Genomic DNA, 25,871 nt, shown 5'->3' on the forward strand with positions numbered 1-25,871 from the left:
AACTTGGCCGGCCGCGGTGGTCTCGCGGTTCTAGGCGCGCAGTCCGTAACCGCGCGACTGCTACGGTCGCAGGTTCGAATCCTGCCTCGGGCATGGATGTGTGTGGTGTCCTTAGGTTAGATAGGTTTAAGTAGTTCTAAGTTATAGGGGACTGATGACCACAGCTGTTATGTCGCATAGTGCTCAGAGCCATTGCTTTCGAGAAAACTTGAAAGATCAAATAACAGTTATATTCATACTGTAAGGAAGGAGTGCGTTATAGAATCAACTTTCTTCTTTGAAACTTACTGTTAGATTTAAACTAACTTGCCATAAGTTTGCTGCAGAATTGTGGAGGATATTTAAAGTTCGAATGTCATACATTTGCCTGAGACAGAAAAGCTTTTGTCCATAAATCAACAACAATTTAGAAAGTTTCGCTTATGCAAAACTCAGCCTTTCCTTTTCTCGCCGGATATCCTGTGAACCGTGAGTGACGGGCAACAGGCTGATTCCATGTTCCTACATTTCAGTAAAGTATTTGACGCAGTGCCCCGCTGCTGACCGTTAATGAATGTCCGAGCGTACAGAGTTGGTTCACAGATATATGCGGTAGCTAGCAGGCTCGGATGTTGGGGGAGCAAAGCGGGATATCTGCCCAAGAGGCAATTTCAGGGGGCGCCAAAATCATATTCTTGAAGAAAAATACCTTGTTTCATTAAGCGCGTAACATCCAGCGCACATTGGTATATCGATTATTTATGTGATTTTGAAAATAATCCCTGTTGATCCTTGAACATTTTGGATACATTCTAAGTTGATGTCTGAACGAATCGTAAATTGATTTTTGAATGCGTGCATAATGTACGTGATATTTCTGCCAGGGGGATCCCGTCGCATCTAGAAATAAAAGACTTCAAAAATGGTTCAAATGGCTCTGAGCACTATGGGACTTAACATCTGAGGTCATCAGTCCCCTAGACTTAGAACTACTTAAACTAAATAACCTAAGGACACCACACACATCATTGCCCGAGGCAGGATTCGAACCTGCGACCGTAGCAGCCGCATGGTTCCGAACTGAAGCGCCTAGAACCGCTCGACCACAGTGGCCGGCGATATAAAAGACTTTCCCGTAAACAAAAGGGAAGGGGCTATACGGGGGCTGAACCGAATAAACTCGAACGGGTGAGTGCCAATCGCTAATTGTTTATGTGGTTGATTGGGTGTGCGAATGATCAGCGTTGTTCTAATAATTAGCGGAAGCCATAGGTTTCGACTACCAGAGTGGAAATAAATCGCTAACAGGAATAACAGGTAAGAGAGATTACATATTATCTTCTCAGTGTATCCAGTAAAATGAAATTTTGGCAGAAAATTTTTTGCAGAGTTAGTGAAGTTAATCGGAGAATAAGTTTTGACAATGGACCAAGTAGCTATAGAATTAATGATGACGAGATTGTTTGTTAGTATGAGGAAGGAGAAGAAACGGGGACATCACACAAATTATATGGAAGAACATAACGATTCCAGATTTATGCAAAAATTTCGTACTCTTATTTGTGATCTCATGCATGAGAAACTGAAGCGTATGAATGAAATGTGAAACTATTTTATAACATAAAACTTTTTGCCTGTAGTGGGCATAATACGCATTTGATACTTGTACTCTGTGAATTATATTCTGTTGCATTATTTATGATAATGAGGTGCATAAAAATGACAATTTGTGCCAAAACAGTCTCACTTATTTGGCGTGTGTTACAACTGCTGCAATATTAGAAAGGCCTGTTTCGTTTTATTTTACAAACAGTGACAAATTAGACGTAATCAAATCGAGAATCCACACCAGTCTTGGTTACTACTCGTATTAACAAGTTTTCCAGTATTAAACGACGAATTTTTGATTTTTCGTGTAGCAAAACGTTTGACGAACTTCGATTAGGTGTTAGATTCTTTCGCAGAAAGGAAAGCACGCCGTGTAAAGCTGTAGCAACATAATAGAGAAAAAAATGTTGGGAACTAAGGACAGAAGAAATGTGTACTGTCTTGTTTGCCTCTTGTCTTTACTGGTTTTATGTTCCCTACATTTAATTTTATGTCACACAAAATAGGCAACAAAGAGTTCTTATTCTCCCCGTTACAAATAATCCCACCCAGTATTAATTGTGAGTTATTTTAATGCGGGTTGGATGTCAAACTGGCCGACTGGAAGCAGGAGAGGCACCACAGAGTGTTTTAATTCCGACTGTCCTGAATATACGTTTCATGGCTTCCATTACAAAATATACGCGTTTGAATTCCACATAGCAAAACACAGTGACGTGCTATAGAAGAATGCTGTGTGAAGAACTATTGCACTGCACTTTGGCACACTTAAGACCAAATAACATGACTATCATTTCCTCGAACATACATGTTTTATATATCAACTCTTCAGAAAGGTGTGTGCTACAAAATGAACATGTTTTTGAAAAATCGATTTCTTTTTTAAAAAAATTGTCCTATAACAAACGCACAAGTGGGCAAGGGGGGAGGTCACTATCAAGTTTAGGGCTGGTAATTAGAAGACTTTTTAAGTAATAGAACCCACTTGGAGCAGGATATTGGGGCAAATGGATACCACGTAAGTAAATGTGTGGGATCATCTCGTTGAAGTTGGCAATACTGTTCATGTGAGTCGGATGGCTGCAGTGTTTTGCATACCAGAGACTAATACTTAACGTGGAGGCAATGATTTTGTTCAGAATATTGTTTGGGAGATAAGGACTGTTTGTATTTCAATGAATTAATGGAGTTTCTACTTTGGCGTGTAGAATGCTCCCACTTCCCTCTACGTGCCAATATGACGAAATGCTTTGGTGTTTCCATCTGTTGGATTTTTACGAACACTAACTGAAATAGTGCTGGGTGGGGGGGGGGTGGGGGGAGGCAGATGGACACTTGTTCGTCGGGGGGGGGGGGGGGCAATGGATACTTTATATTTTTCTGAACAAAGCTATTACGGTGGGCTCGCAAATATCTTTAACAGACAACTAATTTTAATAAATGTCAGTAGTTATGATTGAACTAGAAACCAGCTTGCCTGGTGTCTTTGCATAAATACGATTGTCAGTGCCTGTGTTATTCCGAATTACGAGGTAAAGTTTCTTCAGACATGCATACACACCTAAAGGAACAGGCACTGCGGCGACTACAGCCATTATGAAATACATTAAATGTATTCGCTGTTAGGAATATGGACAACCATCAGCCGTATAGTGGAATGACGACAGTGAAAATTTGTGCCGGACCGGAACTCGGCCTTGGATTTCCCGCTTATCGCGAGCGGTCGCCTTACCATTTGGCTACCCGAGCACGCATCACAGCCAGACCCAAACCTCCCTAATTATGTCATCAACCTTCTGTTTACAACCTGCAAGGGATACGATACAAGAACAGTTACCAACTAGATATACCTCCTCGTACAAAAGTAGTGCTGTCAGAGAGCCGCTACATGAAATGTGGATAGTTCCCTCAGTGCTCAAACCATTTTATTAATGTGAAGCCTATTGGACCTGTCGTTCCCATTTTGGATGGCCACGGCACGCATAGTTCAGATCCGCCAACCCTTGAGAAGGCTTCTGTGTGCATCTGTTGTGTTTGCCATCACACAGTACTCACGGGCTAAAGCCCCCTGACGTCTCTTTCTTCGCACCGCTAGACATTTTACAATGATGGCTGCAGAGTGTACGTCAAAAGAAATCCGGGGAAAGGAATTAATAAAGTGACATTTGGAGCTATTTTTGCTGAAGCACAGAACAGAACAACTACAATCGGGAAAGCTGTAAATGTCTTCAATGCATGTGGCATTCATCCCATCAAGGTGAATCGCTTGACTGAGCAAGAGTTTGCAACCGCAACTGTGCATGAAGACCCCACTGATTCCACTGTACCAAATCCTGAGAATCAGACGGCAGATCCATAGCCAACAACAGAGGTCACCAAAGACACTGCGAATGGGAGAAGACGTTTCAAAGACTTCACTCCTGTACCATCAGCTTCATGATGTGTCAACAACAAACAGAAGATGGGAACATCATTCATTTTGACAGATTCTTCTTTTATTACTGATCTAAAAGAGAAAAATGCCAGGGCGGCAACAAGAAGATAGAGAAAAATATAAAATGTGATACCAGTAAGAATGATAAGTGCAATGTGTGTAAAAACTATACAAACACGGTGAAAATTGGGTGCAGCGGTCAGATAGTTATTTCTGGTTTCATGTTGTGTGTGTTTCAGACGGAAATGATCACTATTTTGTCTGACAGAATTGTTCAAATGATGAGTGTGATTAGAAAGTCAGGTGTCCGTTTCTCACTATAGTTTGGCTCAAATGGACATCAGTCCACTACCCACTTATTACAGTTTTTTTGGGCTGAAAGCAAAATTTAGTTAAATAATTAAACTTGTATTGTTTTGACCTAAGGTATAAGTTTGATAGAGATGTAAAATAAAATTTGAAATTCAATTTTTTTAATAGTTATTTCAAAAAATTCTGTTAAGGTGTCTGTTTGCCCCAACTTCACCCTACATTGTTCTGGAGGGAGTTATCGACAGACTCAAAGGTATCATCAGGAGGGCCCCAAGGAAGAGTGATACGACGGCTGTTGTTCTCCATAGACACAAACGACCTGTCGGATTGGGTAGGTAGCGATCTGCGGCTGTTTGCTGACGACGCTATAGTTGTGGAAAGAGTCTCCGTCGAGTGACTGTTCGAGGATACAGGTTGAATTTCTTGGCAGCTTGCTCTAAATGCGGAAAAATGTAAACTAATGCAGGTAAGAAGGAAACACAATGATATGATGATCAAATACCGTGCTAGTAGTTTGCCGCTTGACACAGTCGCGTTGACTGAATATCCGGCGTAACGTTGCGAAGCAATGTGAAATGTAGCGAGCACGTAAGGTCGCTAGTAAGGGAGGCGAACGGTCGACTATTCTAGGAAAGTGTAGCTCATCTGTAAAGAAAACTGCGTATAAAGCACTAGTGTGGCCCATTTTTGATTGATGCAGGACAGTTTCGGATCCACACCAGGTCGGATTAAAATAAACTTTGAGGTTCGCCGATGACATTGTAATTCTGTCTGAGACAGCGAAGGACTTGGAAGAGCAGTTGAACGGCATGGACAGTGTCTTGAAAGGAGGATATAAGATGAACATCAACAAAAGTAAAATGAGGATAATGGAATGTAGTCAAATTAGATCGGGTGATCCTGAGGGGATTAGATTAGGAAATGAGACACTTAAAGTAGTAAAGGAGTATTGCTATTTGGGGAGCAAAATAACTGATGATGGTCGAAGTAGAGAGGATATAAAATGTAGACTGGCAATGACATGGAAAGCGTTTCTGAAGAAGAGAAATTTGTTAACATCGAGTATAGATTTAAGTGTCAGGAAGTCGTTTCTGAAAGTATCTGGATGGAGTGTAGCCATGTATGGAAGTGAAACATGGACAATAAATACTTTGGACAAGAAGAGAACAGAAACTTTCGAAATGTGGTGCTACAGAAGAATGTTGAAGATTAGGTGGATAGATCACGTAACTAATGAGGAGGTATTGAATAGGATTGGAGAGAAGAGAAGTTTGTAGCACAACTTGACTAGAAGAAGGGATCGGTTGGTAGGACATGTCCTGAGGCATCAAGGGATCACAAATTTAGCATTGGAGGGCAGCGTGGAGGGCAAAAATCGTAGAGGGAGACCAAGAGATGAATACACTAAGCAGATTCAGAAGGATGTAGGTTGCAGTAGGTACTGGGAGATGAAGGAGCTTGCACAGGATAGATTAGCATGGAGAGCTGCATCAAACCAGTCTCAGGACTGAAGACCACAACAACAACAACACCGAAGCAATTTAAATGCGTGCTGCTAGATTTGTTACCAGTAGGCTCGATCTACAAGCAGGTATTACGGAACTGCTCCGTGAAGTCAAGCGTAAATCCCTGGACTGAAGACGACGTTCTCTTTGCGACACATAACGGAGAAAATTTAGTGAACCGGCATTTGCAGCAGATTGCAGAACGATTCTGTGGTGTCACCGCCAGACACCACACTTGCTAGGTGGTAGCCTTTAAATCGGCCGCGGTCCATTAGTATACGTCGGACCCGCGTGTCGCCACTGTCAGTGATCGCAGACCGAGCGCCGCCACACGGCAGGTCTAGAGAGACTTACTAGCACTCGCCCAGTTGTACAGCCGACGTTCATAGCAGTGGTTCACTGACAATTACGCTCTCATTTGCCGCGATGATAGTTAGCATAGCCTTCAGCTAAGTCAACTGCTACGACCTAGCAAGGCGCCATTACCAGTTATATTGAGCGTATTATAAAACCTGTACCGTCAAGACCGATGTACACCAATTATGGATTAAAGTTAAGTATTACATCATCTACGTACTTTATTTGCAATTCTCAAGACATTGTCCTGTTCCAGACCTCATGCCAGTCTGCGTGTAATTAAACGCGTGCATTTCGGCTTCCTCTCATAGTGACTTGGCTGTCTTGCCAAGTCACAACATTTTTGGCGACGAGTCTCAAAAGAAGATTTAGCGTTCGTATTGCCCTAATTTACTTGTGTCATGGCTTCGCCACAATCTCCAGATGTACTGTCCGAATTTTATCGCTTGCAGAATTAGCAGACGCAGGCCTTATTGGATGCCCTTGGACAGCTCGTCCAGGGTCAACGTGCAATGCACAACGATGCGGCAGCCGCCGCTCCACCGCTACCGCAGCCACAACACGCAGTTGCACCACCTTTTCGTCCTTTTGATGCGGCACTGGAAAGCTGGACGGAGTGGTCACGCCAATTTGTATTCCATCTCGCCGCCTACAGAATTCAAGGTAACGAGCGGCAGCCTTTTTTGTTGGCATGTGTAGGTGTGTCCACCTACTGTGTGATAGTGAAATTGTTTCCCCGATGCGACGTAGCGACTCTGTCCTACGAAGAAATTTTGTCTGCATTAGATGCATATTTCAAAGAATCAGTCAATGTCGTTGCAAAACGTACGGCCGGTCAAACTAATCGGGAGTGGGTTGCAACCTTGCAAGGCCTTACTAGGGATTGTGCTTTTGAGTGTGAATGTGGACTCCCTTATTCAGATACTATGGTGTGTGATGCAATTGCACAGAACGTTTCTGATGTTCGTATAAGGGAACAGATTTTGAAACTAGTCACTCCCTCCCTTCAACATATGATAGACATATTGGATAGGCAAGACACACTTGACTTTGCTCAGGAATCATTTGCAACTTCGCCAGCCGTGTGTCACATTAACCGGCCCGCCGGGCGCGCTGCACGGAACAGTAAACAGCCCTCGCGCCCGTCCGCGCAGCTGCCGCCTAACTCTCCGCTACGTGTGCCGCGCAAGCACGCAAATGCAGTGCTAAAATCATGCCCGTGGTGTGCACCTAGACATTCGCGTGAGAATTGCCCGTCACGCCAAGCTATTTGCTTTTTCTGTAATAAAAAAGGACATGTTCAAAGTGTTTGCCAGAAAAAGCTCAGATCGGACACTCACAACCATTCCAGGCCCTTTGCTTCACGCCGGAATCGAACCAAGAATACTCAGGCTCGTGAACCTTCGCCCATGGAGATTCATGTAGTTCAATCCACTCCGCCACAGCCACTCTCTCTAACAGTGACTGTGTTCGTCCCACAAATAGTGTGCATAGACGTCGACGGAAATCCCGTCCAGTCGCAAGTGCTTCTGTACCAGTGTCTGTTCACGTTGCACGAGACAGTCGCTCTTGTCGTCAGCAGGACAATAAACTTTTTGTAGACTTGGACATAAATGGCAACGTGATACCATTCCAGCTCGATACCGGAGCTAGGGTTTCATTGATCAATAAAGACACGTACAAACAACTGGGCACACCTCCCTTGCATGCCGCAACTGTTAAGTTAACTAGCTATTCCGGTCAGACTATCCCTGTGTTAGGACAGTGCAGCCTTCTTGCAACATACAAGGGACAAACAAAACTTGTGTCATTTTACGTCCTTCGTTCTTCTTCTGCAGTGAACTTGTTTGGTTTAGATTTATTTCAGTTGTTTAACTTGTCTATAGTAAATCAGGTCCTGTCAGTGAACCAGACTGTGCCTTCCGCCAGTGTTTCTCGTCTATGTGAAGAATTTGCAGACATTTTTGCACCGGGCCTTGGTTGCGCTAAGAACTATAAAGCACATTTCGAACTGAAAGTAAACGCGCAACCGAAATTTTTCAGAGCGCGCAATGTTCACCACGCACTGCGTGATGAGGTCGCATGAACGTTACACGATTTGGAATCACAAGGTGTGATTGAACGTGTGCAGGCTTCTCTCTGGGCATCACCCTTAGTAATTTTGCCAAAACCTTCCGGAAAATTGAGACTTTGTGTGGACTTCAAGGCTACGGTGTATCCACAACTAGAGATTGCAACTTTTCCTTTACCCCGCCCGGAAGATCTTTTTGACAAACTGTGCCCGGGTAAATATTTTTCGAAGTTGGACCTAGCAGATGCGTACTTGCAAATACCAGTGGACGACGAATCCCAGCGCGTCTTGGTGGTTAACACGAATCTTGGTTTGTATCGATTCAAAAGACTGCCATTCAGGTGTGCATCCGCCCCTGCATTGTTTCAGCAATATCTGCAAACTGTTTGTGCGTCGGTCCCTACTGCAGCAAACTATCTGGACGATATTGTGATCTCCGGAAAGACAGAAGAAGAACATTTAGCCAATCTCAGAACATTATTTCAGGTCTTGCGACAACATGGTCTTCGCTTGCGGAAGGGCAAATGTGTATTTTTTGCTCGTGATTTACCATATCTGGGACATGTAATCAATGCCCAAGGCATACATCCCAGTCCAGAACACAACCGTACGCCGATTTGCGGGGGAGGAATGTGGTGTCACCGCCAGACACCACACTTGCTAGGTGGTAGCCTTTAAATCGGCCGCGGTCCATTAGTATACGTCGGACCCGCGTGTCGCCACTGTCAGTGATCGCAGACCGAGCGCCGCCACGCGGCAGGTCTAGAGAGACTTACTAGCACTCGCCCAGTTGTACAGCCGACGTTCATAGCAGTGGTTCACTGACAATTACGCTCTCATTTGCCGCGATGATAGTTAGCATAGCCTTCAGCTAAGTCAATTGCTACGACCTAGCAAGGCGCCATTACCAGTTATATTGAGCTTATTATAAAACCTGTACCGTCAAGAGCGATGTACACCAATTATGGATTAAAGTTAAGTATTACATCATCTACGTACTTTATTTGCAATTCTCAAGACATTGTCCTGTTCCAGACCTCACGCCAGTCTGCGTGTAATTAAACGCGTGCATTTCGGCTTCCTCTCATAGTGACTTGGCTGTCTTGCCAAGTCACAACAGATTCCAACGCCGCCAACGTATGTTTCGTTTCAGGACCACGGAGACAAGATAACAGAAATTTGGGATTGTGCGGAGGCTTATAGATAGTGGTTTTTCTCTCGTTCCATTTGCAAGTGGAACGGGAAAGGGAATGACTATTAATCGTACGAGGCACATTCCGCCATGGGGCGAATGGTAGCTCGCCGAGTATGTACAGTACTGGCCATTAAAATTGCTACACCAAGAAGAAATGCAGATAATAAACAGGTATGCATTGGACAAATATATTATTCTAGAACTGACATGTGATTACATTTTCACGCAATTTGAATGCTTAGATCCTGAGAAATCAGTACCCAGAACAACCACCTCTGGCCGTAATAACGGCCTTGATACGCCAGGGCATTGAGTCAAACAGAGTTTGGATGGCGTGTACAGGTACTGCTGCCCATGCATCTTCAACACGATACCACAGTTCACCAAGAGTAGTGACTGGCGTATTGTGACGAGCCAGTTGCTCGGCCACCATTGACCAGACGTTTTCAATTAGTAAGAGATATGGAGATTGTGCTGGACAGGGCAGCAGCCGAACATTTTCTGTATCCAGAAAGGCCTGTACATGACCTGCAACATGCGGTCTTGCATTATCCTGCTGAAATGTAGGGTTTTGCAGGGATCGAATGGAGGGTAGAGCCAGGGGTTGTAACACATCTGAAATGTAACGTCCACTGTTCAAAGTGCCGTCAGTGCGAACAAGAGGTGACCGAGACGAGTAACCAATGGCACCCCATGCCATCACGCCGGGTGATCGCCAGTATCCAATGTACGTTCACCGCGATGTCGCCAAACACGGATGCGACCATCATGATGCTGTAAACAGAACCTGGATTCATCAGAAAAAATTACGTTTTGCCATTCGCGCAGCCAGGATCGTCGTCGAGTACACCATCGCAGCGTCAAGGGTAACCGCAGCCATGGTCTGCGAGCTGATAGTCCATACTGCTGCAAACGTCGTCGAACTGTTCGTGCAGATGGTTGTTGTCTTGCAAACGTCCCCATCTGTTGACTCAGGGATCGAGACGTGGCTGCACGATCCGTTACAGCCATGCGGATAAGATGCCTGCCATCTCGACTGCTAGTGATACGAGGCCGTTGGGATCCAGCACGGCGTTCCGTATTACTCTCTTGAACCCACCGATTCCATATTCTTCTAACGGTCATTGGATCTCGACCAACGCGAGCAGCATTGTCGCGATACGATAAACCGCAATCGCGATAGGCTACAATCCGACCTTTATCAAAGTCGGAAACGTGATGGTACGCATTTCTCCTCTTCGCACGAGGCATCACAACAACGTTTCACCAGGCAACGCCGGTCAACTGCTGTTTGTGTATGAGAAATCGGTTGGAAACCTTCCTCATGTCAGCACGTTGTAGGTGTCGCCACCGGCGCCAAGCTTGTGTGAATGCTCTGCAAAGCTAATCATTTGCATATCACAGCATCTTCTTCATGTCGGTTAAATTTCGCGTCTGTAGCACGTCATCTTCGTGGTGTAGCAATTTTAATGGCCAGTAATGTATGTAGATGTACAGTGCCATATCAGAAATCGTAGCCCTAGCCTTGCTCCTCGTGGAACTATTCAAGTACGACTCACGACTCCCCTACACAGCTTTAGTTCCGCCAGCAATTTCTAAAAACCGTTTTAATGTGCCGCTAGGACGAAGACAGCAGGCAATCCGCTGTAGAGTGAAAGAAACGCTCATGATCATTTTTGTCATTATAATAGCAGGTTCCCGAGCTCTGGAATGTCGGTAATCAAGTAAGGTTTAGAGCAAATGGCTAAGTTTATTATTTTTCATTTGAATTCGTAAGGATTCTACCTATCTCACTGTTAAAGTGCTTTCCAGCAGAGTATAAAAGTCAGCCTAGTTCCTAGACATGGAGGTAAAGTCTACGCAGTAATTAGTTAGTTAGTTCGTTTCATATCCCGTGGATCATTTTGCGCAATAATTATGAGAAACGAGTCACTTTACAGTCACATGGAAATGTAATAATTAATATGTAAATATGGCTATATGATGAATATTTCTAAATTTGTTGTTTTTAAATATACAGATGAGAGTAATTCCTGCTCACCAAACTTACAATTTACAATAATAGAAATTCTTCTACGGAATAGAAGGAGTTGTCAAGGAGAAACTTTCTCAGTTTGCTTTTAAATATTACTCTGCTGTTTGTTAGACATTTGATATGACTCGATAAGTGATCAAAAATTATTTTTGCAGCATTGTGCACTCCTTTTTGTGCTAAAGACAACCTTGATGTGGGGTAATGAATGCCATTTTTCCTTCTAGTATTATAATATACATCATTCTTCCTTTTGAACTGTAGTGGATTATTCACAACAAACTTCATGAGGGAGTGAATATATTGTGAAGAAGAAGTCAGAGTGCTCAACTCCTTAAACAGTAGAAACAGTCTGCAAGAAGATCGTGGGTGAGCACCACATGTTATTCTTAAAGCACGTTTTTGGGCAACAAAGACTTCCTCCCTTAAGGATGAGTTACCCCAGAACATTATTCCATATGACGTTATTGAACTAAAATATGCAAAACTTACTGATTTATCTCTCCCCATGATTTGCAAACTTGGCTGAACTGAGTTGTTTTAGCAGTTCCAAAATGTGCTTTTTCCAGTTTATAAATTCTCATCAATATGAACACCTAAATACTTTAAAGTTCCCAGTCTACTTATTATTTCCTCACCATGTATTACACTTACCATAGGTGCATTACCCCTAGATGTGCAGAACTGAGCATTTTGTGTCTTTTTAAAACTGAGGGTGAGACCAGCCACAGAAAACCAGTCAATGATACTTTTAAGAATATTGTTTACCATTTCTTCTGTTTCTGTATCTATACCCGGACTGACTACAATACTAGTGTCGTATGCAAAAAGAACTAACTCTGCTTGTTGTGTTTTAGACGGAAGATCGTTTGCATATACGAGGAACAATATCGGGCCTAGGATTGAGTCTTGGGGAACCCCATAAATGATCTCTCCCCAGTCAGAATTACGTCCCGAAACTATATTTGTTGAATTATTAAGTACAACTTTCTGCAGTCTTATGGTTAGCTATGACATTATCCATTGATTGGCTGAACCATCAATTCCATATAACTTCAATTTACCTAGAATACTGTGATACTTACAGTCAAATACCTCAGCTAGATTATCATGTAATTGTGCTGAACGCAATTCATCTCTAACTTCTGTTCATTACAGGGCACACTGACGAGTGAGTGTCCTGGCGCGAGAGTCTGCATCTGTAAAGAGACATCTGAACTCTTTACTTGGTGCTTAATACGCTGTCCGCAACTGCAGCGGTTCGGTTCACGTTGAGCTTGGGCAAACCGACTTAGTGTTGCCGACATACGTGGTAGCCTTGACGGCTCCATTCAGAGCTTAGCACAAGCGTCTCGAGAACAACGCTAAACCTCTGCTCAGGGACGAGGTCGCTGACCCGACAGCATTTGTTAGCAGCCGCAAAACAATTGGCAATAAAACTGACTGAGGAGCGTTTCGCGAGTGGAGTAGCCTAACCAGAGCCGGTTTAATCCCGAATCATCAGGGAGGGAAGGACGGGTGTACTTCATGCCCACCTTTTGAAAATTACGCCGCGTCATAGTAACTTCGCTGACTATGGACTGTGGTATCGCGCAGGCGATCTTTGGACCTGTGAGGGTGCTTCAGTTCGTTCTAAGGTTATGTATCGTACAAACAGGGTCTTGTAACGTAGAGAATACTGTCTCATTTCGGGACGCGTTATCTGTCAACCTGATCTTATGCTGGGGTAGGGCTTTAAGTATTTCTCGTTTTTAATGAAGTCTTCCATCAGATTCCACACACGTTTTTTTCAGGTAAACATAACCGACCATTGTCATATTTAATATTTTCAGTTTCAGGACTATACTAACATATCAATGTCACTTTAAAACTTTTTTGTTTTTCTGCGGTTGTCATGAAGTACCTTCCCCCCACCCTCTTTGGTAGTACATTTTACTGAAAGTTGGTATTGCTAAGAGTGTTCTAAAAGACGTTTTCAGTTTCTAGACCGATTTACACATCAGTACCTCTTTAAAAACTGTGTTGTAAATACCATATACACTCTAGGGAGGAAAAAAACGATGCTCCACAAAGGACTTATCCGAATGGCGTGGAAATCCCTAGATGCTTCTCGGGTCCTGCACATAATGCTCCAAACGTCCTTAGTTGGGGAGAGACCCAGCGACGTTGCTGGTCAAGCTGGAGTTCTGCAAACAATAAGATAAGCAGTAGAAATTCTCGCAGTGTGCAAGCGGGCATTATCTAGCCCAAATGTAAGCTCCAGGATAGCTTGCCTTGAAAGGCAACAAAACGGGGCGCAGAATATTGTCGACGTTCTGCTGTGCTGTGAGGGCGTCGCGAATGGTAAATATGTTCCACTACGGCCGATGTACTAACGGAACTTGTTTAATAAGAGGGTGATCATGAAATAAAATTCAGTGACACGAACGTCATACCTAAACAATCGTATTATCATGCGCGCATGTATGGGGAGACTATTGAGATTTTTAAACATCGAAATAATTTTAACATAAAAGAGGAGGGTGCTAAATTAGATAAAATGTGGATGTCAACGTTGCACCGTGAGAATGACGATCGGTTACTTTCACTCGAGAATGTTCGCAGTACCAGAAATAATCTCGCAGCTGACGTCATGTGATGTACTGTGGTGCCCTCTATACTATTCGGCGCTCCCGCGAGTTCTGGTTTCAGTTCACCGTTTTACTTCTGGAGGTACCTACCGTAGTCGGAGATGAAACGTTAGGGAAATTTTATGCATCGACCGCGGCCTATTAGTCCGGAAGTTGTAAGTGAAATCAGTACCGGTCGTGAATGCATGCATTGTATGAACCTGACTGTTGCTCGTCATGCTGCCAGACAACCAGGAGTTTGGGATGCCACTTCATTTTCTAGCATGACCCGTTTGGTTGTCATCTGCTGCACTCTTACAACATAGTGGTAGGTCGATATTCTACACCTCGTTTTGTTGCCCTCCATGCGAAGCCATCCTGGGCATACATTTCGGCAAGACTGCGCCCTCCCGCACGCGGCGAAGATTTCTATTGCTTGTATTCATGCTTGCTAAACCCCTTGGCCGGCAAGGTCGCCAGATTTCTCCCCAGTTGAGAACGTTTGGACCTTTGTGGACAGAGCCTCCAACCAGCTCAGGATTTTTGACGATCTAACGCGCCAGTTGATCAGAATTTGGCACGATAGCCCTCAGGCGGAGATCTAATAACACTATCAATCAGCGCCAACCCGAATAGCTGCTTGCGTAAGAGCCAGAGGTGGACTAACGCATTATTGACTTTCTCAATTTGTGAAGCTCTTTCTCTTGAATAAATCATACAATTTTTTCTGGACTGTAATCATTTCTTTGTCTGCATGTGCATGTCACATCTATCGATCTCGCTTCAATTCGGGTAATTCCCTCAAGTTGCCTCGTTTTTTGGTCTTTGAGTAAATAAGTCAACAATAAATGAACTATCACATTGGAGTTTTGAGCTCAGTTCCGGTTCTTGCGGAAAAATACGAGGGTGAGTCAAATGAAAACCTTAAATTTGTAATAACAAATCGAAATTTCGCGCCGTTATCTTGTAAGTTTGTAAGCGTGCTACAAACAGCGTGCAGAATGGCCTGTAGGTGGAAGCATAGTGCAGATGCACACATACCGTAGCAGTATCAGTATAAAGATGGCCGCCCCACTTGCGACTTGCACCGGGGAAGAACAGCGTTCTGTTATTCGGGTTTTGCGCAGTAAAGGTGTGAAACCTATTGAAATTCATCGACGAATGAAGGTTCAGTACGGTGATGCATGTTTGTCACAGCAACAAGTCTACGAATGGAGTAGAAAGTTTGCAAATGGTGTGACTTCAGTGGAAGATGCTCCTCGTCCAGGTTAGGCACGAGTTGTGACTCCACAGAACACTGCAGCAGTTGAAGCCATAGTGAAGGAAAACCTCCGAGTGACACTCAATGACATTGCAGCATTTTTACAGATTAGTCATGGGTCAGCACACCACACTGTGCATGATGTGCTCCAGTTTCACAAAGTGTCTGCAAGATGGGTGCCATGGCAGCTGACTCCTGAAATGAGAGAACGACGTGTTGCTACTTGTGAAGAACTTCTTCGGCGCTTTGAACGAGAAGGTGATGGCTCCCTTGCAAGAATCGTTACTGAGGGTGAAACCCGGGTTCACTTCCACCATCCGGAAATGAAGAGAGCGAGCAAGGAATAGCGCCATTCCTCATCGCCAAAACCAAAGAAGTTTCGAACAGAACCATCAGCAGGGAAGGCTATGCTGACTCTCTTTTGGGACGAAAAAGGGTCATTTTCGAGCATTACATGCCTAGAGGGACCACTGTCGCCAGTGCATCATACACAGATCTCCTAAAAAATCATCAGCGGCCTGCAATCAAATCAAAGCAACGTGGATTGCTGTCACCAGGTGTCCTTTTGCAACATGGCAATGAAAGGCCCCACACTGCCCCTACAACAGTTGCAACAATCACAGACCTGCATTTTGAGTGTCTTCCTCATCCACCATACTCACCAGACCTTGCCCCAAGTGATTTCCATATGTTTGGACCACTCAAAGACGCAATGGGAGGAAAGAAGTACCGTTCTGATGAAGAGGTTGCGTGGACTACCAAAAGAATTTTTTTCTAAAGGAATTTATGCACTTTTTAAGCGCTGGAGGACTTGCATTGAGCGTGGGGGAGATTATGTTGAAAAGTGATACAGCTTTGTACCACTTGTGCACAATAAATAATATTTTAAAAAATATTTAAGGTTTTCATTTGACTCACTTTCATGGTAATTAATTAAGTATAGGTCCGCCTTTTCGCAAGTACACAAGTTATTGTTTTGTTTTATCGCCCAAACATGTTTCACAAAGTTGTCGCATCGTTGTTTTTTAGGATAAGAAATATGATACACCAGATAATGTAGTCAATTAAATCGTGTGTGCACTTTACCTTTTATTTTACATTGTATGTGTCCTGTGGCTGCCAATCAAAATCATTCACACCCTTAAATTGGTACATCATGTCTTCTGCAAATATGAAGGATGTTAGAAAAATGCATGCATTGAACTTTTTGTCTATTATCCAATTTTTCAAATTATACCACGAATTTTATCAGAAAATTCACTTTTAAGTTTGTATACTAAACAAACATACAATGTAGACGATTTTTTAACATCCTTAATGTTTGTAGTCGACATGGTGTACTAATTTAGACGTGGGGTTGATTTTGATTGGGGCCCACAGGACACACACAATATAAAATAAAACATAAAGTGAACATACAATTTAAAATACAACAAAATCTGATGTGTCATATTCTTCAATCTAACAATGACCTGTATCTATGTATTTCAGGAAAATAATAAAAAAAAAAAAACGCTGAAGAAGCAATAACTGTGATGAAACATTTTTGAATGACCAAACGAAACAATAATTTGCGTTCTTGTGAAAAATCGGATCCATCATTAAATCATTAGTAACAGTAAACGAATCTTCTTTAATTTTTTGAGGGTTGGCGTAAAATACCCCCCGCCCGTCCCCCTTGGTATACGGCTTCAAGCTGGGCGGGACGCCAGACGCCAAATTTATATTCAGGGTGTATGAAAATGAGTGGTAAAAACTGACACTGGTGAAAATATACGATAATATAAGAAAAACATGTCAGGAAACATGGGTCCGCAAACGAACTGGTTCGTATAATTGTATTTGAAATGTAGCCTTTTCGTGTAAGTTTCCAGGTAATTGGAGTTAAATTATACCCAAGGCATTTAACAAGAATTGCGTTGCTACTTCAACACGTTACATGTTATAGTTTATTGTACACTCGCATCCGTTAAAAGAACGTGTTCAAGGTGATACCATTGCATTGTATCGTATTGTATTGAACTGGGGATCTAGAAATGACGGAGAGGCTTCGTCCCCGCCGTAGCCCTCAGTGGTTCACAACCCCACAACAGGTTACAGCAGTCCACTCACCCCACCGCCGACCCACACCGAACCCAGGGTTATTGTGCGGTTCGGCCTCCAGTGGACCCTCGGGAACCTCTCATACCAGACGAGTGTAACCCCAGATGTTTGCGTGGTAGAGTAATTATGGTGCACGCGTAAGTGGAGACAGTGTTTGCGCAGCAATCGCCGACATAGTGTAACTGAAGCGGAATAAGGGGAACCAGCCCGCATTCGCCAAGGCAGATGGAAAACCGCCTTAAAAACCATCCACAGACTGATCGGTACACCGGACCTCGACACTAATTCGCTGGGCGGATTCGTGCCGGGGATCGGCACGCCTTCCCGCCCGGAAAGCGGAGCGTTAGATCGCACGGCTAACCGGGCGGGCCAGGTGATACCACGCTCGTCCCCCCAGTGAGTTAGTAATTCGTTCAAACACTCCCGTACATCTTGTAAACTCGACAAGCCTGTACAGTTTGCTATTCCAGGTCTTTACCTGCGTTAACGGGAATGTTCTACACTTCACCTTTTACGTGATCCCAGACAGAAAATTGAGGGAACTGAGATCAGGTGACCTTGTATTCTGGAACAATATATCTTGGGCAACACTGGCGCATTAGATGCGGTCTCACATCAGAAACGGAGTGTGCCGGTGCCCCATCATGCTTGTTCCATTTACCGATCGTGTCTGGCACAATGAGTTGTGCAGACAGTCTCCGAGAAACGCTGTAGGTGGTGGGTCACTTACAGCATATAGGCTTACGTCAAATTTGAGCACAGTTACATGGGTACTTAATTGAAAAATTAACTTTCCAAATACATTTCTGCTAATTAGGACAATATTTCATACTGAAGTCGTAGGAGGCATTTAACCAAGATTTATAGTTATCTTGCAAACGGATTCTGTGTGTATCCCTGTTCACTGGAAAGTTTTTGATTCCTTATGGTATATTTTCATCTGTATCATAACTGTTAACTGTGATTCACCTTGTATAATATACCAAAATTTTGTTGTAATATTTATAGGTAAATAAATGAGTATATAGGGGACACTCAAAAAGTTTCCGTTTAAGGGCGCTGCAGCAGCGTATGTAGGCGACTCCGATGCGGGTATGAAAGCACCGACATGAAGTATGGGATCAGTGGGGCATTCATGTCTTGTAGAATGCCGAAACGAACTATGGTGACATTATTGTCAAATGCATCCAAATAGGACCAATGTGCTGTTACCCTTTTCTTGACTGACGGAAGACAAACATCGGTGACATGAAGAACGTGTGCTAGGCGCGGCATGTCTATTGGAAACCACCACTGGGGAATGATGAGCCAAGTTGATTGTCGGTCACGACGCGACACAAAACGCAGGTCGATCTGGGATGTCAGCGTCATCCATCTCAAGCGGGAGACACACGAGCATGCTCCCTGTAGTTCTGTTCTTTCTCCACGCGATTACCACGCCTTTGGTCTCTTAAAAAAGGGCTCGAAGGATCGATGATTCCTGTTGGATGAAGCCTTGCAGTAGGCAGTTACAGACTTCTTCACACAGCAGGACACAGTGTTTTACCAAACACTCATCGGTGGAATGATCACCTCAGTGCTCATGGCGATTTTGCCTGATTAACATTCAATACTGGACTGTGCAGCCTTCGAAAGGAAACTTTTTGATCGCGCCTTGTATACTGGGTGTTACAAAACAATACTGACAAGCTTCGAGAGGTGAGGATAGGAAACCGTGTCCAGAAACGTCATCCAACGATGCTGTAGAACGTCAAAATTATAGACGCCGGCGCCTACCGCTAGACCACCCCTACGGCAGCAAATGTGACTTTGTTCACTGACGGACTGCAGGCGGAACGTCTCGGAATGTTTCTGACTGCATTCAGGACAGTAGATGGCGCTAAATGCATCCATGCATATCACAAAAAAAAAAAAAAAAAAAAAAAAAAAAACTGTAGGGACAGCTAACACCAGTGGCGGCAGAGAGATTTATATTTCCTCCTCTTTTCTTTGCGTTCATAGTTCATTTCCTTTAAATTAAATAAACGCGCCGAATTGTCGAAATCTCTGCCATTATTCATTCAAAGCAACTGATTACTGGAAATACCAGGCAAGTAGACGGCAACAGCTATTACATAGGCAGACGTTATGCCCTGTAGTGTGGACGCTGTCGGCATCCTTCTGTTACATCATGTATACCGAAAAACACTGGAGATTTTAGAGGGTGCCAGGAGAGAAATACACTATGGATGAAAACCGATGACTGAAACCATTATCAACGAGCAACAGAGCAAGGCCTGTCTACACAGCAGCATCCTCCAGTTTGTCCACTGGTGACCGTTGTAACCAGTAGCGATCACTGAATAACAAACAACACAGGTCTACTGCGAGACATTCCGCCTGCGTTAAAAAGTCACGTGTTGCTGCCGCAGGGGTGGCGTAATGGCAGGCGCCGGCGCCTATAACTTTGACGCTCTGTAGCGTCGTTGGACGACGTTTCTGGACATGGGTTCCTATCCTCAATTTGTTCAAGATATCCTTTAAACGCATCGAAGTTTGTTGGTGTCTCTTGTAACACCCCGTATAATAAAAGTAAACGTGGATTTTCTGTGCGTGCCGCTATAACTCCACAATCGACTCCCACAGCTCTATGGGGGTTATATGGTATGGTAGAAGATTACGTTTTGGATCTGCAGGGATTGGGTTCTAAGATATGTGTGTCAAAAGTGAACACGCCGATGGACTTTTCATGGGAAGACGGTGAAACACGTGGGTTCAAAATGGCTCTGAGCACTATGGGACTTAACATCTGAGGTCATCAGTCCCCTAGAATTTAGAACTAGTTAAACCTAACTAACCTAAGGGCATCACACACATCCATGCCCGAGGCAGGATTCGAACCTGCGACCGTAGCGGTCGCGCGGTTCCAAATTGAAGCGTCTAGAACCGCTCGGCCACACCGGCCGCCAAACAAATGGGAATCGACTGCTAAATCCTTGTAGAATATTCGAAAATGTTGAAGAATTGCAGAATGTTACTGAACCTTCCAGGAAGTTTTAGAGTGTTCTAGAACGTTCCAGAATGTCTTACAGTGTTCTAAAATGTTCCATTATGCTGTTATGGGTTGGGATACGCCCTAGCTCAGAATGATATTTAAAGGCGATGGCGAGAGACATCCGTCAGTATACTTTCGGAAACAGATTAAAGTGGATAAAGGAAAAGTGAAAGTGATAGAAAGTTAGAGAAAATTAAGTGAAAGTGAATTGATTAAGGTAGTGAACAGTGTATTAAGTGGAATTTAAGCGTGTTAAGTAATATTAACGTTTAACATTAAGCCTTTATAAAAGAGGGGGAACACTTGTCAGTGATGAAGCGAAAAGAAGGAAACAGAAAGAACAACGAACAAATGAAACAGATAAGAATGAAGAAGCACCTTTAGCTCCACCACAGAAGAGAATGAATAGATTAAAACAGGTTAACCACGAGAAGAAGATCGAGTGAGACACTCAGAAACCATAGAGAAACTGATGAAGAAACAAGATTACAAAATGAACTAACTAGAGTTTAGGTTTTTTTTACTACAGTAAGTGACATTCGTGAAAGATAACGATCACAAATGCATGAACAAAACATAAAGGTATGAGAAGTGGCTCTGAGCACTATGGGACTTAACTTCTGAGGTCATCAGTCCCCTAGAACTTGGAACTACTTAAACCTAACTAACCTAAGGACATCACACACATCCATGCCCGAGGCAGGATTCGAACCTGCGACCGTAGCGGTCGCGCGGTTCCAGACTGAAGCGCCTAGAACCACTCGGCCACTCCGGCCGGCAGGTATGAGAAGTACAAAGCAGAAGAAGCAGAGATTGAAGTTTGCAGATGAAGCATTTCGTTGTGATCCTATTAAAGACTAAACACAACAGACTAAAACACGTTGTCACTCGCAAAATGGATCAAGTCTGTCAGTTCTGCGGCGGCAAGAAATTCAGATGATGATGATGATGATTATTAGTGTTTTAGGGCGCACAACAGCGAGGTTATCAGCGCCCGAAGAAATTCAGTAGCGAGAAAACAGGAAAGTGTTACTTCTAGAGAGTTCCATAATTTTCTTTAATATTTTCGGATATTTATGCTTTTGAATTTTGGAATGTTCTTGGTGTTCTACACAGAAATGAATAAGTGAGTGACAGAGTACTTTCTTTTAGATTAAGGTATTGTTGCATAGCTTAAGTGGATTTAAAAGTACTTAATAGTATTTTTCGGCATTAGAGAGCATTTTTGAGCGTGAAATACTAACATTTATACGATTTTGAATGTTCATTTTTACTATTTTCGGAGTTATCTTCAGTTTTCTTAGAAAGCAAATGAAAATAAAGACTAAGCGAAGTGGTTCTTTTTCAGCTGATAATAATTAAGTAATAAATCCGAAGAGGCCGACAGGTCGTTGCAAATATTCTCATCTGACGCCATTTTAGTGACGACCATGTCAGTTGACACTGGTGCTGTCCCCAGTAATTAAATACAGGTCCACCATATCAAAAATGTAAAAACTACCATTCAGCTTTGGAAGGGATTGTTAGAGTGCCCCAGGGAAAAGTGATAGAACTGCTTTTATTTTCTATATACGTAAATGATCTGGCGGACATTTCACACTGTTTCCAACTCTTCGCAGAGTTTACATCCCGGGAGTGAAACATGGCGAAGGTTCGGTGATGATTTGGGCAGCCATGCTGTGGTATTCCATTGGCCCTATGGCTACTCAGCAATGCAGTATTACTACCAAAGTATGTACGCGAGAAAATCAGGTTCATACGCAAAACCACTTTAAGCGCGTAGAAGGCTTCTATCCAGTCACTCGTGACCAATCTGAGGTGGCAATAGAAGACAGCAAAAGGAAAGCTGAAGTTTTAAATTCCACGTTTAAGAATTCATTCGGGCAGATAGATTGTACAAACAGACCATCGTTTAACTGCTCCACAGCCACACGCATAGAGGACATAGAAATAGGAATCCACTGCGTAAGGAAGCAATTGAAAGAGTTGAAAACAAATAAGCCGCTAGGTCCAGATGGAACCCCTATTCGGTTTTACAGAGAGTACTCTGCCGCATTGGCCACTTACTTAGCCTGCACTGATCGCGAATCTCTTGCCCAGAGAAAAGCTCCAACGACTGGAAAAAAGCGAAAGTTACTCCTGTATATAAAAGAACACATTCGCAAAATTATTGACCAATACCTTGACATCGGTTTGATGCAGAGTTCTTGAACACATTCTGGGACCGTATATAATAAATTTTCTTGTGCACTGATTTAGAAAGCATCGCTCGAGCGAAACTCAGTTTGTCATTTTCTTACATGTTACCCTACAAACCATGGATGGAGGGCAACAGGCGTATTCTATATCCATAGGTTTCCGGAACGCGTTTGACACGGTGCCCCACTGCAGACTCTTGGCGAAGATCTCAGCATACGGTTTAGGTTCACTGTTCTGTGAGAGGCTCGAAGACTTTTTAAGTAACAGAACCCAGTATGCTGTCCTCGACGACGAGTGTTCATCAGACATATGGATATGGTCAGGAAGGCCCCAGAAACGTGTGATGAGACTTTTTATTCTCTATACACATAAAAGACCTGACGGACAGGCTGGGCACCAATCTACGGCTATTTGCTGATGACGCTGTGCTGTGTGGGAAGGTGTCGTCATTGAGTGAGTATAGGAGTGTACAATATGACTTAGACAAAATTCTAGTTGGTGTGATGAACGGCAGCTTGCTCTAAATGTAGAAAAACGTAAGTTAATGCACATGAGTAGGAAAATGAGCCTGTAACGTTCGAATAAAGCATTAGCGGTGTGCAACGTGACACAGTCTAGGCATACTGTGGCAAAGTGATATGAAACGCAATGAGCACGTCAGCTTGGTAATAAGGAAGGCGAATGCACGACTTAGTTTTATCGGGAGAATTTTGGGAAAGTGAAGGTCATCCATATAGGAGACGGCGTATAGAAGCTAGTGCGACCCGTTCGTGAGTACTATTCTAGTATTTGGGACCCCTACCAGGTCGGATTGAAGGAAAACATCGAAGCAATTCAGAGGCATGCTGCTAGGTTTTTACCGATAGGTTCGAACAGTACGCAAGTATTATGAAGATGCTTCGGAAAACAAATGAAAATGCCTGGAGGAAAATGATGCTCTTTTCGCAAGGTACTATTGCGAAAATGTAGAGAACCGGCGTTTGAGGCCGACTGTAGAACGATTCTATTGCCACCAACGTCATTTTGCGTAAGGACCACGAAGATAAGATACGAGAAATTAGGGCTCATACGGAGGCTTTTAGACGGTCGCTTTTGCCTCGCTCTGTTTGGTAGTGGAACAGCAAAAGGAAGTGACTTGTGATGGTGCAAGGAACCTCCGCCCTTCAGTATACGGTGGTTTTCGGTGTATGTATTAGAATGTAGAAGTGAGCAATTTGGCCAATCAGGTCCATCCCATGATACAATATTTGTTCACCAGTGGTGATGCTGTGTTCCAAGGCGACTGGGTCCTTGTGCACACAGCTTGCCTCGTCCAGGACTGGTTTTGTGAGCATGAGGATGAACTGTCACATCTCCCTCGGTGACAAGAGTCACCAGATCTCTGCTTTGTGGTACACTTTGGAGAGTAGTGTGCGTGATTGCTGTTCATCTCCATCATCGTTACCTAACTTGACACTATTCTACAGGAAGAGTGGTATAAAATTCACCTGGAAACCGTAAAGAATCTGTATTTATGCATTTCGAGACAAGTGGAAGTGTTTTGAATACCAACAGTTTTCCTACACTGTATTAGTAATGGTGGGCAACGGCCTTGCCGCAGTGGACACACTGGTTCCCGTTAGATCACTGAAGTTAAGCGCTATCGGGCGTGATTGGCACTTGGATGGGTGACCATCCAGGCCGCCATGCGCTGTTGCCATTTGTCGGGGTGCACTCAGCCTCATGATGCCAACTGAAGAGCTACTCGATCGAAAAGTAGCGGCTTCAGTCAAGAATACCATCATAACGACCGGGAGAGCGGTGTGCTGACCCCACGCCCCTCCTATCCGCATCCTCCACGGAGGATGACACGGCGGTCGGATGGTCCTAGTAGGCCACTCGTGGCCTGAAGACGTAGTGCTTTTTTATTAGTCATCGTAATGATTGTGTTTTTGGTGTTCCATATTTGTGTTTACCCCCTGTACGAGTCGGTTGCCTAACCGTTCAACTCAATTTTCGGATAAGACATCTAGGACATTCTCACTGGCATTTCTCCCCCTGCCACCTGTCTTGTCGCGTGAGACACCTAGTGGATAATAGGAAACCGTAAATCACCCACCAAAAACATAGCAAATGAGGAAATTTAGCACTGTATTTTTATGCCCCTACAGCTCCCAAGGCCGGTAGTCAAAAGAGCATCTGATTACACGTTTGTCTCATCTTTGACGCTCACCAAAATTGCATCCCATTTGGAATCTGTAATAATATTTCGGCAATAAAGACGGCGGCACCATCGACGCCCAAATTGATCGTGGCATTAAACACTGAGGTGGAAAAAGTCATGGGATAGCCCAGTGCACATACACGGATGGCGGTAGTATCGCGTACACTAGGTATAAAAGGGCAGTGCATTGGCGGAGCTGTCATTTGTACTCAGGAGATTCATGCGAAAAGATTCCCGACGTGATTATGGCTGCACGGCGGGAATTAACAGACTTTGAACCCGGAATAAGAGGTGAAGCTAAACCCGTGGGACATTCCATTCGGAAATCGTTAGGGAATTCGATATTCCGAGATCCACAGTGTCAAGAGTGTGCCGAGAATACTAAATTTCAGGCATTACCTCTTACCACTGACAACAAGTGGCCGAAGGCTTTCACTTAACGACCGAGATCAGCAGTGTTTCTGTAGAGTTGTCAGTGCTAGCAGACAAGCAACACTGCGTGAAATAACCGCAGAGATCAATGTTGGACGTACGACGAATGTACCCGTTAGGACACTGCGGCGAAATCTGGCTTTTGGCAGCAGACGACCGAAGCGAGTGCCTTTGCTAACAGCACGACATCGTCTACTGCACCTTGCCTGGGCTTGTCACCATATCAGTTGGACTATAAAACGACTGGAAAACCGTGGTCTGGACAGATGAGTCCCGATTTCAATTGGTGTGAGCTGACAGTAAGGTTCGAATGTAGTGCAGACCCCATGAAGCCATGGAGCCAAGATGTGAACAACGTACTGTGTAAGCTGATGGTAGCTCCATAATGATGTGGGCTGCTTTTGTATAGAATGGACTGGGTTCTCTGATCCAACTGAACCTATCATTGACTGGAAATGGTTATGTTCAGCTACGTGGAGAGTATTTGTAGCCGTTCATGGACTTCAGGTTCCGAAAGAACGACAGAATTTATATGGG

At 43.8% G+C, this 25,871-nt stretch overlaps 1 protein-coding gene and 1 pseudogene across 1 annotated transcript in view; one reads left to right on the forward strand and one right to left on the reverse strand.

Annotated features, from left to right (window-relative positions):
* The window catches only part of LOC126235982 (solute carrier family 23 member 2), a 281,884-nt gene that overhangs the window by 138,216 nt on the left and 117,797 nt on the right, over nucleotides 1-25,871 (reverse strand). The window lies entirely within an intron of this gene.
* On the forward strand, nucleotides 24,281-24,398 carry LOC126238077 (5S ribosomal RNA; annotated as a pseudogene).

This window comes from Schistocerca nitens, chromosome 2 (assembly GCF_023898315.1).
Source record: "Schistocerca nitens isolate TAMUIC-IGC-003100 chromosome 2, iqSchNite1.1, whole genome shotgun sequence".
Lineage (NCBI taxonomy): Eukaryota > Metazoa > Arthropoda > Insecta > Orthoptera > Acrididae > Schistocerca > Schistocerca nitens.